General features: G+C 33.8%; 1 long non-coding RNA gene across 1 annotated transcript; it reads left to right on the top strand.

Annotated features, from left to right (window-relative positions):
- LOC126972919 (uncharacterized) lies at positions 1-3,211 on the top strand. The gene is made up of 3 exons (XR_007731216.1): positions 1-103; positions 319-494; positions 598-3,211. It is a non-coding gene; the product is annotated as an uncharacterized LOC126972919 (long non-coding RNA).
- Positions 3,212-11,208: the final 7,997 nt, after the last annotated feature.

The following is an 11,208-nucleotide window of genomic DNA, read 5'->3' as shown; positions in this document are numbered from 1 at the left end:
TTAATATATTATACAGCATTAAAATGCCGTCTTGTGTAATGCGAAGATGCACTTATTACTCAAGTAAAAAAGCAAAATTCATGGAATAACATAGTTACCACAAGTAAGAAATCATGAAATAAAGTATTGTACTAAATAAAATAAATATGGCGGTACAACATCGCGTGCCGGACGGAATAGTGCAAGAGCCCGTGAACCCCAGAATTTTAAATCTTAATACTAAAAGTTCTAACATTCCACTCTACAACTGGCTTTTTTATGTACTTACACATAATTGATACTACTGTAGTTGATAATAATACTGTTGTTGATTTCCAGCTCAGGAACTAGTGCAATTACAATGGATCGATGTTGTCCGCAAACAAAGAAGCGAATATGACTGGATGCCCACGCAAAATAGTAAAATATGTTCAGATCATTTTGATAGTGAACAAAAATATACTTCTGCGAAAGGACGGACACTCTTGAAAAAATCGGCTGTACCTATTTTCAAGGTAAGCCTTGGTGCATACTTGCATGATATCTTTAACCAATAAAAAAATAATAAAAGAAATGAAGCTGATGTTTGTTGGTACAATGTTGATCGTTTTGTTTTAGAAGCCTGAAAATTTACCACTTAGACAAATTCACTCCCCAAATAGCCTTGATGACATAGACATATCTGACATGGCATCTATTTTTGATACGCCTAGAAAGTGTTCGCTAAAGAAAAGAGTTCGTTAGCTGGCTTGCGAAAAGGAAAATTTACAAAAAAGAAACAAGATTCTGAAACAGCAGAATAAACGATTGAAAAAGAAAATGGCAAGCACAAAAACTATTCTTAAAACTTTAAAAAATAGAAGGTATATATCAGAGCAACAGTTTATGGAACTGAATTTAAAATCAGAAGTTACTGATGTGATCAATAGAATATTATACAAAAAAATAAAAAAACGGTATTGTGCAAATACCGTTATAAGTATGTATATATAAGTATGTGAGGCGCGTGTTCCATACAGCCCTATCACACCCAAAACTTCTTGGAAAGTGGTATAAAAATACAACTATATCGCCCGGTTTTACAGGTCAAGCATTTCAAATATTGAAAAGAAAGAGTCAGATATCCCACAAAAGGCTGATTTGCGCCCTCGTGGCAGATGAAATGGCTCTAAGACACCAAACCGTATGGACGGGTAAAAAAACAGACGGCCTCGTAGATTACGGTTGTGGATCTTCTAACAGTTCTATTGCGACACAAGTTTATGTGCTAATATTAGTGTGTCTTAATGAATGTTGGAAAATTCCAGTTGGATATTTTTTGTTAAAAGCCTAAACGGTGAAACAAGAGCAGACTTGATAAAGTCATGTCTAATTAAAAGTCATGATTCAGGTGTAGATGTCGTTGCACTGACCTTTGATGGTTGCTCATCCAATATAGCTGCTGCCAATCTTCTGGGCAGTAATTTATATAATCCACAAAAATTAAAAACCACTTTTAAGCACCCCTCATGTGATATGGAAGTTGCAGTTACACTGGATCCTTCTCATATGTTAAAATTAGTACGCAATACCTTTGAGGCCAAGAGGATAATTTTTGATAACGGCGATAAAATAATTAGATGACAGCTATTAATTAACCTCCATAAATTGCAAACTGCTCAAGGTCTTACTTTTGTTAACAAACTATCTAAAAGACATATTCATTTCAGAAATGAAATTATGAAAGGTAAACTTGTAACTCAATTGCTGAGTAAAAGTGTTGCAACTGCTTTACTCTTATGCAATGAATTGCTAGTTTCCCCCAAATTTAAAGAGGTCGAACCAACGGTAGAATTTATAAATAACTGTAATATATTATTTGATATTTTTAACTCGCGTGCCAGGGACATGTTTGGTTTCAAGAAACCTGTTTCGAAACAAAATTGTAAAGAGGTAATGGTGTTTTTAGACAGCGTTAAGAATTACATTTTATCTCTACGTATTTACAACAAATCAAAGCGAGTCGTGAGAAAGAGAATAATTATAACAGTGTCAAAAAAAACCCATTATTGAATGTAAATGTAAAACTGGCTTCTTGGGGTTCCTAATAAATTGAAATAATATTGAAAGCCTCAAACATCTATATACAAGCTTAGTACAGAATGATATTTTAAGTTATTTAGCCACATATCACCTGAGTCAGGATCACATTGAAATATTTTTTGGCAATGTGCGCCGACATGGAGGCTACAATAACAATCCAAATACGGTACAATTTAAAGGTATTTATAAGAAGCTGGTTAACCATTTAGAGATGCGAAGTGGATTCAGCGGAAACTTGAAAATTGAAAATTCACTTGAATACTTTCCCATTTTAAACAGATCATCAGCAATATTGAACTTAAATCATTCATCAGACAAGCTGAGGGCAGATGAAGATGTTGACGAGGGTGTTGAAAATGTTTCTACTGACACTGATAAAATTGCGCAAAATAACGTAGCAATACTGGCTGAAACCCTAACTAGTGGACAAAGTCCAGCTTATATAACCCATCAAATCGTAGGTTATATATCTGGTTGGGTTGCGTATAAATTGGCAAAAAATATAAAATGTGAAGTATGTACAGACGAGTTGTTTTCATGTGACAAATTGTGGTTTCACAAATTAATTACAATTAAAGATATGGGTATATGGCTTATGTTACTCTTCGAAAGATTTGTTTAAAGTGTGTATAATATGTGAAACGGTCATCAAATCCTACTTCAATGAAAATGGAATAATAATTCCACACAATAACTGTACGGAGTCATTGAAAACCCGTATTTTAAAAAGTTTTATTTATAGTGATGTATTTAATTCTATTTATTTCACAGAACATTCACAACCAGGTAACCAAAAAAATTAATAAGCGACAAAAAAGAAATAAATTAAATCTTTTTGAGGGTATTTGACACTTTTGAATACAATAATTACTAAACCAGTAAAATGTTAATGTAAAAAAAATATTTGCACAACAAACTACTTGTACCCATAACCCAACTGTCAACTTTACATTGCGATAATGGTTGATGTAGATGCTCTTGGGTGTCACGGGCGGATAGCCCGTGACTCATTATGTTAAACGTGAATTATTATGTTAAATACCTAGTTATATTATGTTGAATGTTTAAGTTAGTGCCTAACTTAAAAATGTAGAGAAAGTTACTTTTTTACCCTTTTAGTTACCTTGTTTTAAGTTGCAACCGCATCAGCGTGACAAGAGGTTTTGAATTATTAAATTAAATTTTAATAAAACTTTCATTGCAGTTTTACTACTTTATAACTTTTACTACATGAACTCATGAGTGAATCGTATTTTAGACATAAATCATTGTGTACGGGTAAAAGTCATATCTGATAAATTATTACTCTATGTTGTTTCAACTTAAACGAAGACGCAACCAGCAAGTTGGATTTATCTCTTTCTCGCTTGCGATAATTGTATCATGCTATGTTTCTTTCAGATATAATCGTAATGTAGTGTGCTATTGAAATGTTAAATGATTAATGTGTGCGTAAGTGAATCATTTTTAAATATCGAATTTAGTCTAGGTAACCTATCTATACTTTTAAATATAATTGGGTTCAATGAGAATGATTTATTCGCTAATATGACAAAAACTAAAATATACAATTTTCTAATTATAAAACATAACATAAAGCTCTAAATATAACATACAATGACCAAACTATTAAAGAAACAAACACACTAAAAATTTTAAATCTTATATTAGATAGCAATTGCAACTGTAAAGGTCAATGTGATACAGTGGCAGGCAAAATAAATAAGTTCATTTTCGCTTTGAGAAGGCTCAGACAAACAGTATCCTTTAATGCTGCACTTACTGCATACCACGGTTATATTGCGTCAGTTTTACGGTACAGGTTAATACTATGAAACTCCACTAATATTTCAAATGTTTTACTGGCACAAAAAAAATGTATTATGCAATGTCAGTCCTCTAGAATCGTGGTGACCATTATTCAAAAAGCACCGTCTGTTAACGCTTACTGGTCCATGTATATTAGAAATTAGTATATTTATTAAAAAACATGGTGAACTTTTTAAACCAGCAAAGGAATAGTTCTTATTAGGATTAAGAGATCCAACTCGCCTTTTGATGCCATACTGTAGAACAGCGCTTCATCAAAATAACGCAAATGTTATGTGTATTAGGGTCTTTAACTACCTTCCAAAGAATATTAGAGAGATGCCTAAAACAATAAGGCTTAGCACGCACTGCGATTAAAGGCGAGCGGTTAAGAAATAGCTGAAAACGCCAAACCGCATACAACCTCGCACTGCGGTTGGTGTTTTGCTTAATTTTATTCCAGTATTACCATGGATTTCTGGCGAGCACCACGTGTTACGGCTTTGATACGCTGCCATAGGGTATTTATTTATTTATTTATTTTTTATAAGGTTTACCGACAGATACACACATAAGCTTATTTAGAATACATATACACAACTTAAAAACTATAGTGAACATCCAATTATGGGTAAACACAGCAAATTAATTATCTAGTTGTAAACAGAGGTAGAGAAGAACATATTATCTATATATAATGATATACATATTATATAATACCTCCTTCGCTATTGCTTAAGGTTATTACAAGAAAAAGGAATATCTATAAATATATTCTATTAAAATTTACAGATACAACAAGTATTTAAATATTAGTGTTCCATCTCGTATTCCAAACACGCTCTTTTAAACTTAATTAAACATATATTATGTAGATCAACATCTATGTCGTTGAACCATGCGTTATGTTGACGGCATATCCGAGGTAAAGGACTGTGGAACCCTACATTTGTTCGGTAAGAATCTATTGCAAAAGGCTGAAAGTTATTCACTCTAGCATTAGCACGAGGAATTTTGAAGTTAATTTTTTCCAGTAATTGAGGGCATTCACTTAAATTATTAACTATTTTAAAAAGAAAAACCTGATCTGAATTCCAACGTCTACGCGAAAGAGTTGTCAATTCAAAAAAAAAACAGCGCTCATTGTATGATTGTAATTGATGTAGCTTGTTTTGATGGACACACATAAAAAACATGAACCTTTTTTTAATCTTCTCAAGTCTTTGCATATCACATTTGTAGTGAGGACTCCATACAGTTGAACAATATTCTAAATGGCTACGTACCAGAGACACATATAGTGTTTTTAAAGCAAGAGTATTTTTGAATTTCTTAGCATTTCTCCAAATGAAGCCAAGCATTCTAAACGATTTATTTACTATTACTTTAAGATGAGCTTTAAAATTTAGTTGTCTATCTAATATGACGCCCAGATCTCTAATAAGCTATACTTCTTCGAGGTCAACTCCGTTTATACCATATTTAGTATCTAATGGTGACTTTTTCCTCGTAAATTTTATATGCTTACATTTATTGATGTTTAATGGTAACTTATTTGCAGATGACCAATGAGAAATTCTTGTTAAGTCCTCTTGCAAAAGGTGGGAATCATTTGCGTCCTTAATTACTCTCGAAATTTTTAAGTCATCGGCGAAAAAATAAAACTTGGAATTTTTGATTATCTTACCTGAATCATTTATAAAAATTAAAAAAAGTATAGGACCTAGGTGTGAGCCTTGAGGAACTCCTGATGTTACTTGAAAAGCATCCGACTGGTGCCCACACACTACCATTGTTTGGGATCTGGCAGACAAGTAACAGGAAAATCAAGACAAAAGTTTGCCATACAGGCCACATTTTACGAGTTTTGATATAATTAAACCGTGGTCGACTCTATCAAAAGCTTTACTTATATCTGTATATACTGTGTCAACTTGTAGCCCCATGTCTATTGCCTCAGATACATCTGTTATATGACAAACAAGATTGGTAACGGTAGACATTTTAGATCTAAGCCCGTGCTGCTGATCAATCAAAATTGGTTTTACGTGAGCTTTTAGAACGGAACAATCAACAGATTCAAATAACTTTCCAAACAATGAGAGAATAGAAATTGGTCTATATGAACATAACGGGTCACTCAACAACAGATGCTGGTGTTGAGCTTATTCAGCAAATTTTTGAAGCCTGGGATAATTGTCAGGATGCTGTTGGTATTTTCTGTGATTTATCCAAAGCATTTGACTGTGTTCATCATGAAATCTTAATCAGAAAACTACATCATTATGGTATCAAGGGAGAAGCACTTGGCCTTCTGAAGTCTTATTTGGGCAACAGGTTTCAGATGGTTGAAGTGAACAGTAAGAGGTCGGCTGGATCTCCCATTACCATGGGCGTTCCACAGGGTTCGATTCTTGGGCCATTCCTATTCCTTGTATATATAAATGATTTACCATACTTTGTACAAAATAAACATGAGATAGTATTGTTTGCAGATGATACTTCTTTACCTTTTAAACTACATAGACAGCATACTGCTTTTGATGACGTGAATAATGCTATCTCCAAAGTAGTGGAATGGTTCACGACGAATAATCTCCTTCTTAATGTAAAAAAAAAACAAATGTATTAAATTTTCCCTGCCTAAGTTAGACAGGTTGACACAAATATTGTAGTAAAAGACGATGAGTTGAAACCTGTAGATACAACCGTATTTTTAGGGATTACCTTAGATACCAAACTTCAGTGGGGTCGTCATACTATGAATTTGGCGAAAAAGCTTAGTTCTGCAGCAAACGCAGTTAAAAAAATTCGGCAACTTACGGATGAAAATACCGCGAGGTTGGTCTACTTCAGCTATTTTCATAGTCTGATGACATAAGGTATTTTACTTTGGGGACATGCTGCCGATGTTAACACCATTTTCACACTGCAGAAGCGAGCTATTCGTGCCATCTATAAAGAGTGTCACTAAGGGAAAAATTTAAGGAAATAAAAATTTTGACTTTGACATCGCAATACATGTATGAAAACCTTGTTTATGTAAAAAAAAATATAAATTCGTTTAAAAAAAATGAGTGACACTCATAATGTCAATACTAGAAATAGGGATAGGCTTGCTGTTCATGTAAGTCGACTTCAAAAAGTCACAAATTCATTCAGAGGTCTGTGTATACGTTTTTATAATAAGGTCCCTATTGACATTCAGAACTTACCTTTAAATGAATATAAATCAGTGCTAAAGAAAAAGTTGTATACAAAAGGGTACTATAAAATATCTGAATATCTGGATCTAAAGAACCCTTGAGACTGAGCTGCTGGGCTGTTACATGTCTGTCTTAGTTTGATAAATGTCATTATAGTTATATAATTTAAATATTAATATTGTTTCTGTTTTTTAATAAATTTTAATAATCATTATCATGAGTTATGTAGTTTGAAACAAAATTGTAAGTAGAGGCATTTAGTAAGTATTGCATAATATGTAGATGAACTTGAATTGTTTTGTTATTCGGTAGATTTCTCGTGACAGGTATCGTCATGCTCGCTTATATGCCTCTGCTTGTGGCGGCGACGTGGGGCGGGTCGTTCCCTTCCCTAAAATATGATCGAGGGAGGCGATGGCTAGTCCATGCGTCATGCTCGTGAACGGGTGCTACTCGTGGGGGCTGGATGGTCTTGTTACCGGGAGGTCTGCTTGATGTGTTTTTTTATTATTATTATTTTCTTTAAAGTTAAAGTTGTTATATATTTTATTTTACGAAATGCTTACATAATGCCTCTATTTGTTTACGGTATGTGTGGGTTGATGCATCTACTATTCTCAATAACTCTTGTGTTTATAAGTATTAATTTACTTTTTTTTCTTTTTTTGACTTACTCATGTAAGCCTTTCAGTTTTTGACATTTGAGTATTTTTGTTGTGTCACTTTGCATATATTGTAATTAAAATGATTTGTAAAACAACTAAAATGTAAATCTTGACTTAAAAGAGTGGCAATGAGTTTCTTGCTACTTCTTCTCATTAGCTTTTTGCCCTTTACGAAGTAGCGGTAAATTCAATAAGAAACAATATTTTTATATATTTTTTTTTTGACATTCATAAGTGTCATTTCTGTGACCTACATAAAGTGTTTTTGAATTTGAATATATCACTACTATTACTAGTATTTTTTAGAATTGGTACAGCATTGGCTGATTTCTAAGCTGCAGGGAATACCCCAAGATTAAGTGATGGGTTGAATATAATACTAAGAGGATAAGATAGATTATTTGCACAGTTAATAATAAAAATTCCAGGTATCAGATAAGGGCCTGCGCCCTGGTGTTTGTTTAATTTTTTTATTGCAACCGAAATATGTTTTTCTGTTACTACTATATATGGTTTAACGTATCATTAGTTTCTCCCGTCAAGGTAGCCATATCCGACACAGACACCTGAGTGCTATCCGAATACACAGAAGAGAAATGAGTAGCGAATGCGTTACAAATACCCTGTGGTGTAGAGAATTTTGCCGTATGTAAATGCATTTCCTGGGGTAAATTTGTTTTATTTTTTCGTTTTGATGCGATAAAAGACCAAAATGACTTTAAATTGTTATTAAGAACTGATTCTTCTATTGCCCGAAGATATTTATTGTAACATGCATTAATCTGAATGTGACATCTCGCTCTGGCGATATGAAACTCGTATTCATCCAGCGGATTCTTATATTTTTTAAATCTTAAACGATATTTCTCTTTTTCTTTAAGTAACAGAACAAGTTGCCTCGTATACCAAATTGGATAATTCTGATTGTGTGATTTGCTTTTTGGTGTATGTTTATTAATAATCTCTCTAATAATTAAGTAAAACTTATTTATCACAGCATTTATATCAAGCTCTTTTTGAAAAATAGCGTCCCAATCAATTTTACTCAAATCGTGATTGATGTCATCATACTTTGATAGATAAAAGTTGGTTCTGCTAATTGTAGATTTTTTAAGAAATTTTACCGGCAAATATATAGACGATATGAGTAAAGGAGGGTTGTGAGAATCGATTTTCATGAGGGAAGGAATATGTTCTGATATATGATACGGTGCATTGCTTAGTACTAGATCGAGGACCTTATCATTTTTATTTTTTACTAAATTAAACTGAAGTAGGTTGTTCAGTGCTTGAAAATCAATCAGCATTTATTTCGCAATCAGGATTCTGGTACCATATTAAGTGTTCAAGATTAAAATCTCCTACCAAGATAGTGTCCTCCTTATCACTAATTAAAGCCATTGCATTACTTATGTTATTTAGTTGATTTTCCAACATATCGCATGATACCGGTGGTGGAAGATATACAGCACAAATATTAAGTTTCTTATTCCTAGTCCTTTTACCCATAAATCCTACGATGACAATCTATATGAGCCAATCTGATTTGAGACAGCTATTAAGACCCCACCGCCATCAACTTTCGAACTATTTGCAGAATATCGGTCTCTTTGATATATTCTATAATTATCATTCAGTATTTCAGAGTCATAGACACTATCGTTGAGCCATGTCTCTGTCAAAACTATAATATCGTAATCACAGTTTAAACTTAGTAAGTGAAGGTCTGACAATTTACCGCGAATGCTTCTACAGTTCTGATAATAAATCTTTAAGTTTGGCATTATAAAGATATAAAAATCTTAAATCTAATGTTTATAAAGAGAATAATATATTAGAAGAAGCTAAGTCCTTAAGTGTAGACAATGTTTCACTGTTTTTGACCCAAATAGCCGGAGTAGCGTCATCCTTTCTTAGCAATACCCGACCATTTCGAACCCATAGATATTTGTACCCATGGTCCTTTTAAAACTTACGTGCTTGATTGCGATTGTTAGGGGACAGGTGTTCTACGACGTAAATTTGCTGCTTATTCCCTCCAATTCCTAGGTCTGCCATATTAAGTTTATTTTCGGGATTCGACTTGTTATAATTCAAGCAGGCAGCCAGCAAAGTGTTACGCATATGAGGAGAGGGAAGTTTTACAATCAAATTCTTAGGTCGGTCAGATTGAGGGTTGGACTTGGAAACTCTAGTACACACAAGTATATCCTTTTCAGTTATGGGACATTTAACCACTTTTGCAAGTTGTATAACCGTTGATATAAGGTGTTCTCTTGGATATTCCGGCAGGCACTGAATCTCCACGTTTGAATCGCGAGATTGCTGCTCTATCACAGCCACTCTAGAGTTTAATGTTTGGATTGCCTCGTGTAGTTTGGCGTTCTCTGTTTTCAAATAAACTGATTCCGATCGCAACTGGTTTACCTCACGTAGCAGTTCGTCGAACTTAGAAGACATAAATTCTACATATGTAATGACTTCTGGAAGTCGTTTAAAGTCATTCTTCAAAGTCTCAATATTTGATTCCATGCTTCTCTGCGTGGCCAACTGCGTGTCGAGCTTGGCTGATATTTTTTTTTTTCAAACTCATAGAAATGACTATCCCTTAACTGCTGCACTGGAGAACCCACTTTGTACTCAATATCAACAAGTTCTGTATGTTTGATCGGAGTTTCATCGGTCCTTTTCGCAGGTAATTTGCATTCAGGACATTTCCAGGAAGCTTTTGCCCTGTGAAAGAGCTTGGAATAATTTTCTTTTGTTAATTTTACACAAAGGTAATGATATGATTTGGAACAGTTGTTGACAGAGCAAGTTATCTTGTCAGTAATGCTCACAACTTGTTGACATGCACCACAAAGGCTCATTTAAATAAAACAACTAATTTATTTATTTTAAATAATTTACTTATTAAATTGGACTGCAGTACGAAGCGTATACGGTAGCAGGTTCTAATATTTTAGCTTGAATTATGTTGCGATATCTTAATATCTAGATAATTGCTTAATTGTCGTAAGATGTTGAGCTGTTAGGTTCGACGGCCGGTACCAAGATAACTCGCAATTGATCGATATCGCAGTAACTGTCACGGGAAATAACGGTACAGGGCGCGCGTTAAAACTGGTTCGAGGTTTCGCCCGGTGTCAGTCACGCTAGTATGGCGCAGCGGTAACGCACTCGGACCTGACTATTGAATTCCGCGATCAAATCACGCTCGATAGAAATAAATAATTTCAATTTTTTTCTACACTAAGCACAATGCAAATTCACTGAATTTACCACAAAAAGAATACAAGAGGAGAATAGCTACTAACACTACCAGATTAAGTATAATATGAATATTAAAATAATTTAATAAATTTAAATTAGCAATGCAAAGCGACACGTCCGTTTACAACAATGTTCACACAAGAAGTGTAACACCCATTAACAGATCAATGTGATTTGAAAGGATATTTTTGCAA

This window comes from Leptidea sinapis, chromosome 27 (assembly GCF_905404315.1).
Source record: "Leptidea sinapis chromosome 27, ilLepSina1.1, whole genome shotgun sequence".
Classification (NCBI taxonomy): domain Eukaryota; kingdom Metazoa; phylum Arthropoda; class Insecta; order Lepidoptera; family Pieridae; genus Leptidea; species Leptidea sinapis.
This window is presented reverse-complemented; position numbering and strand designations above follow the sequence as displayed.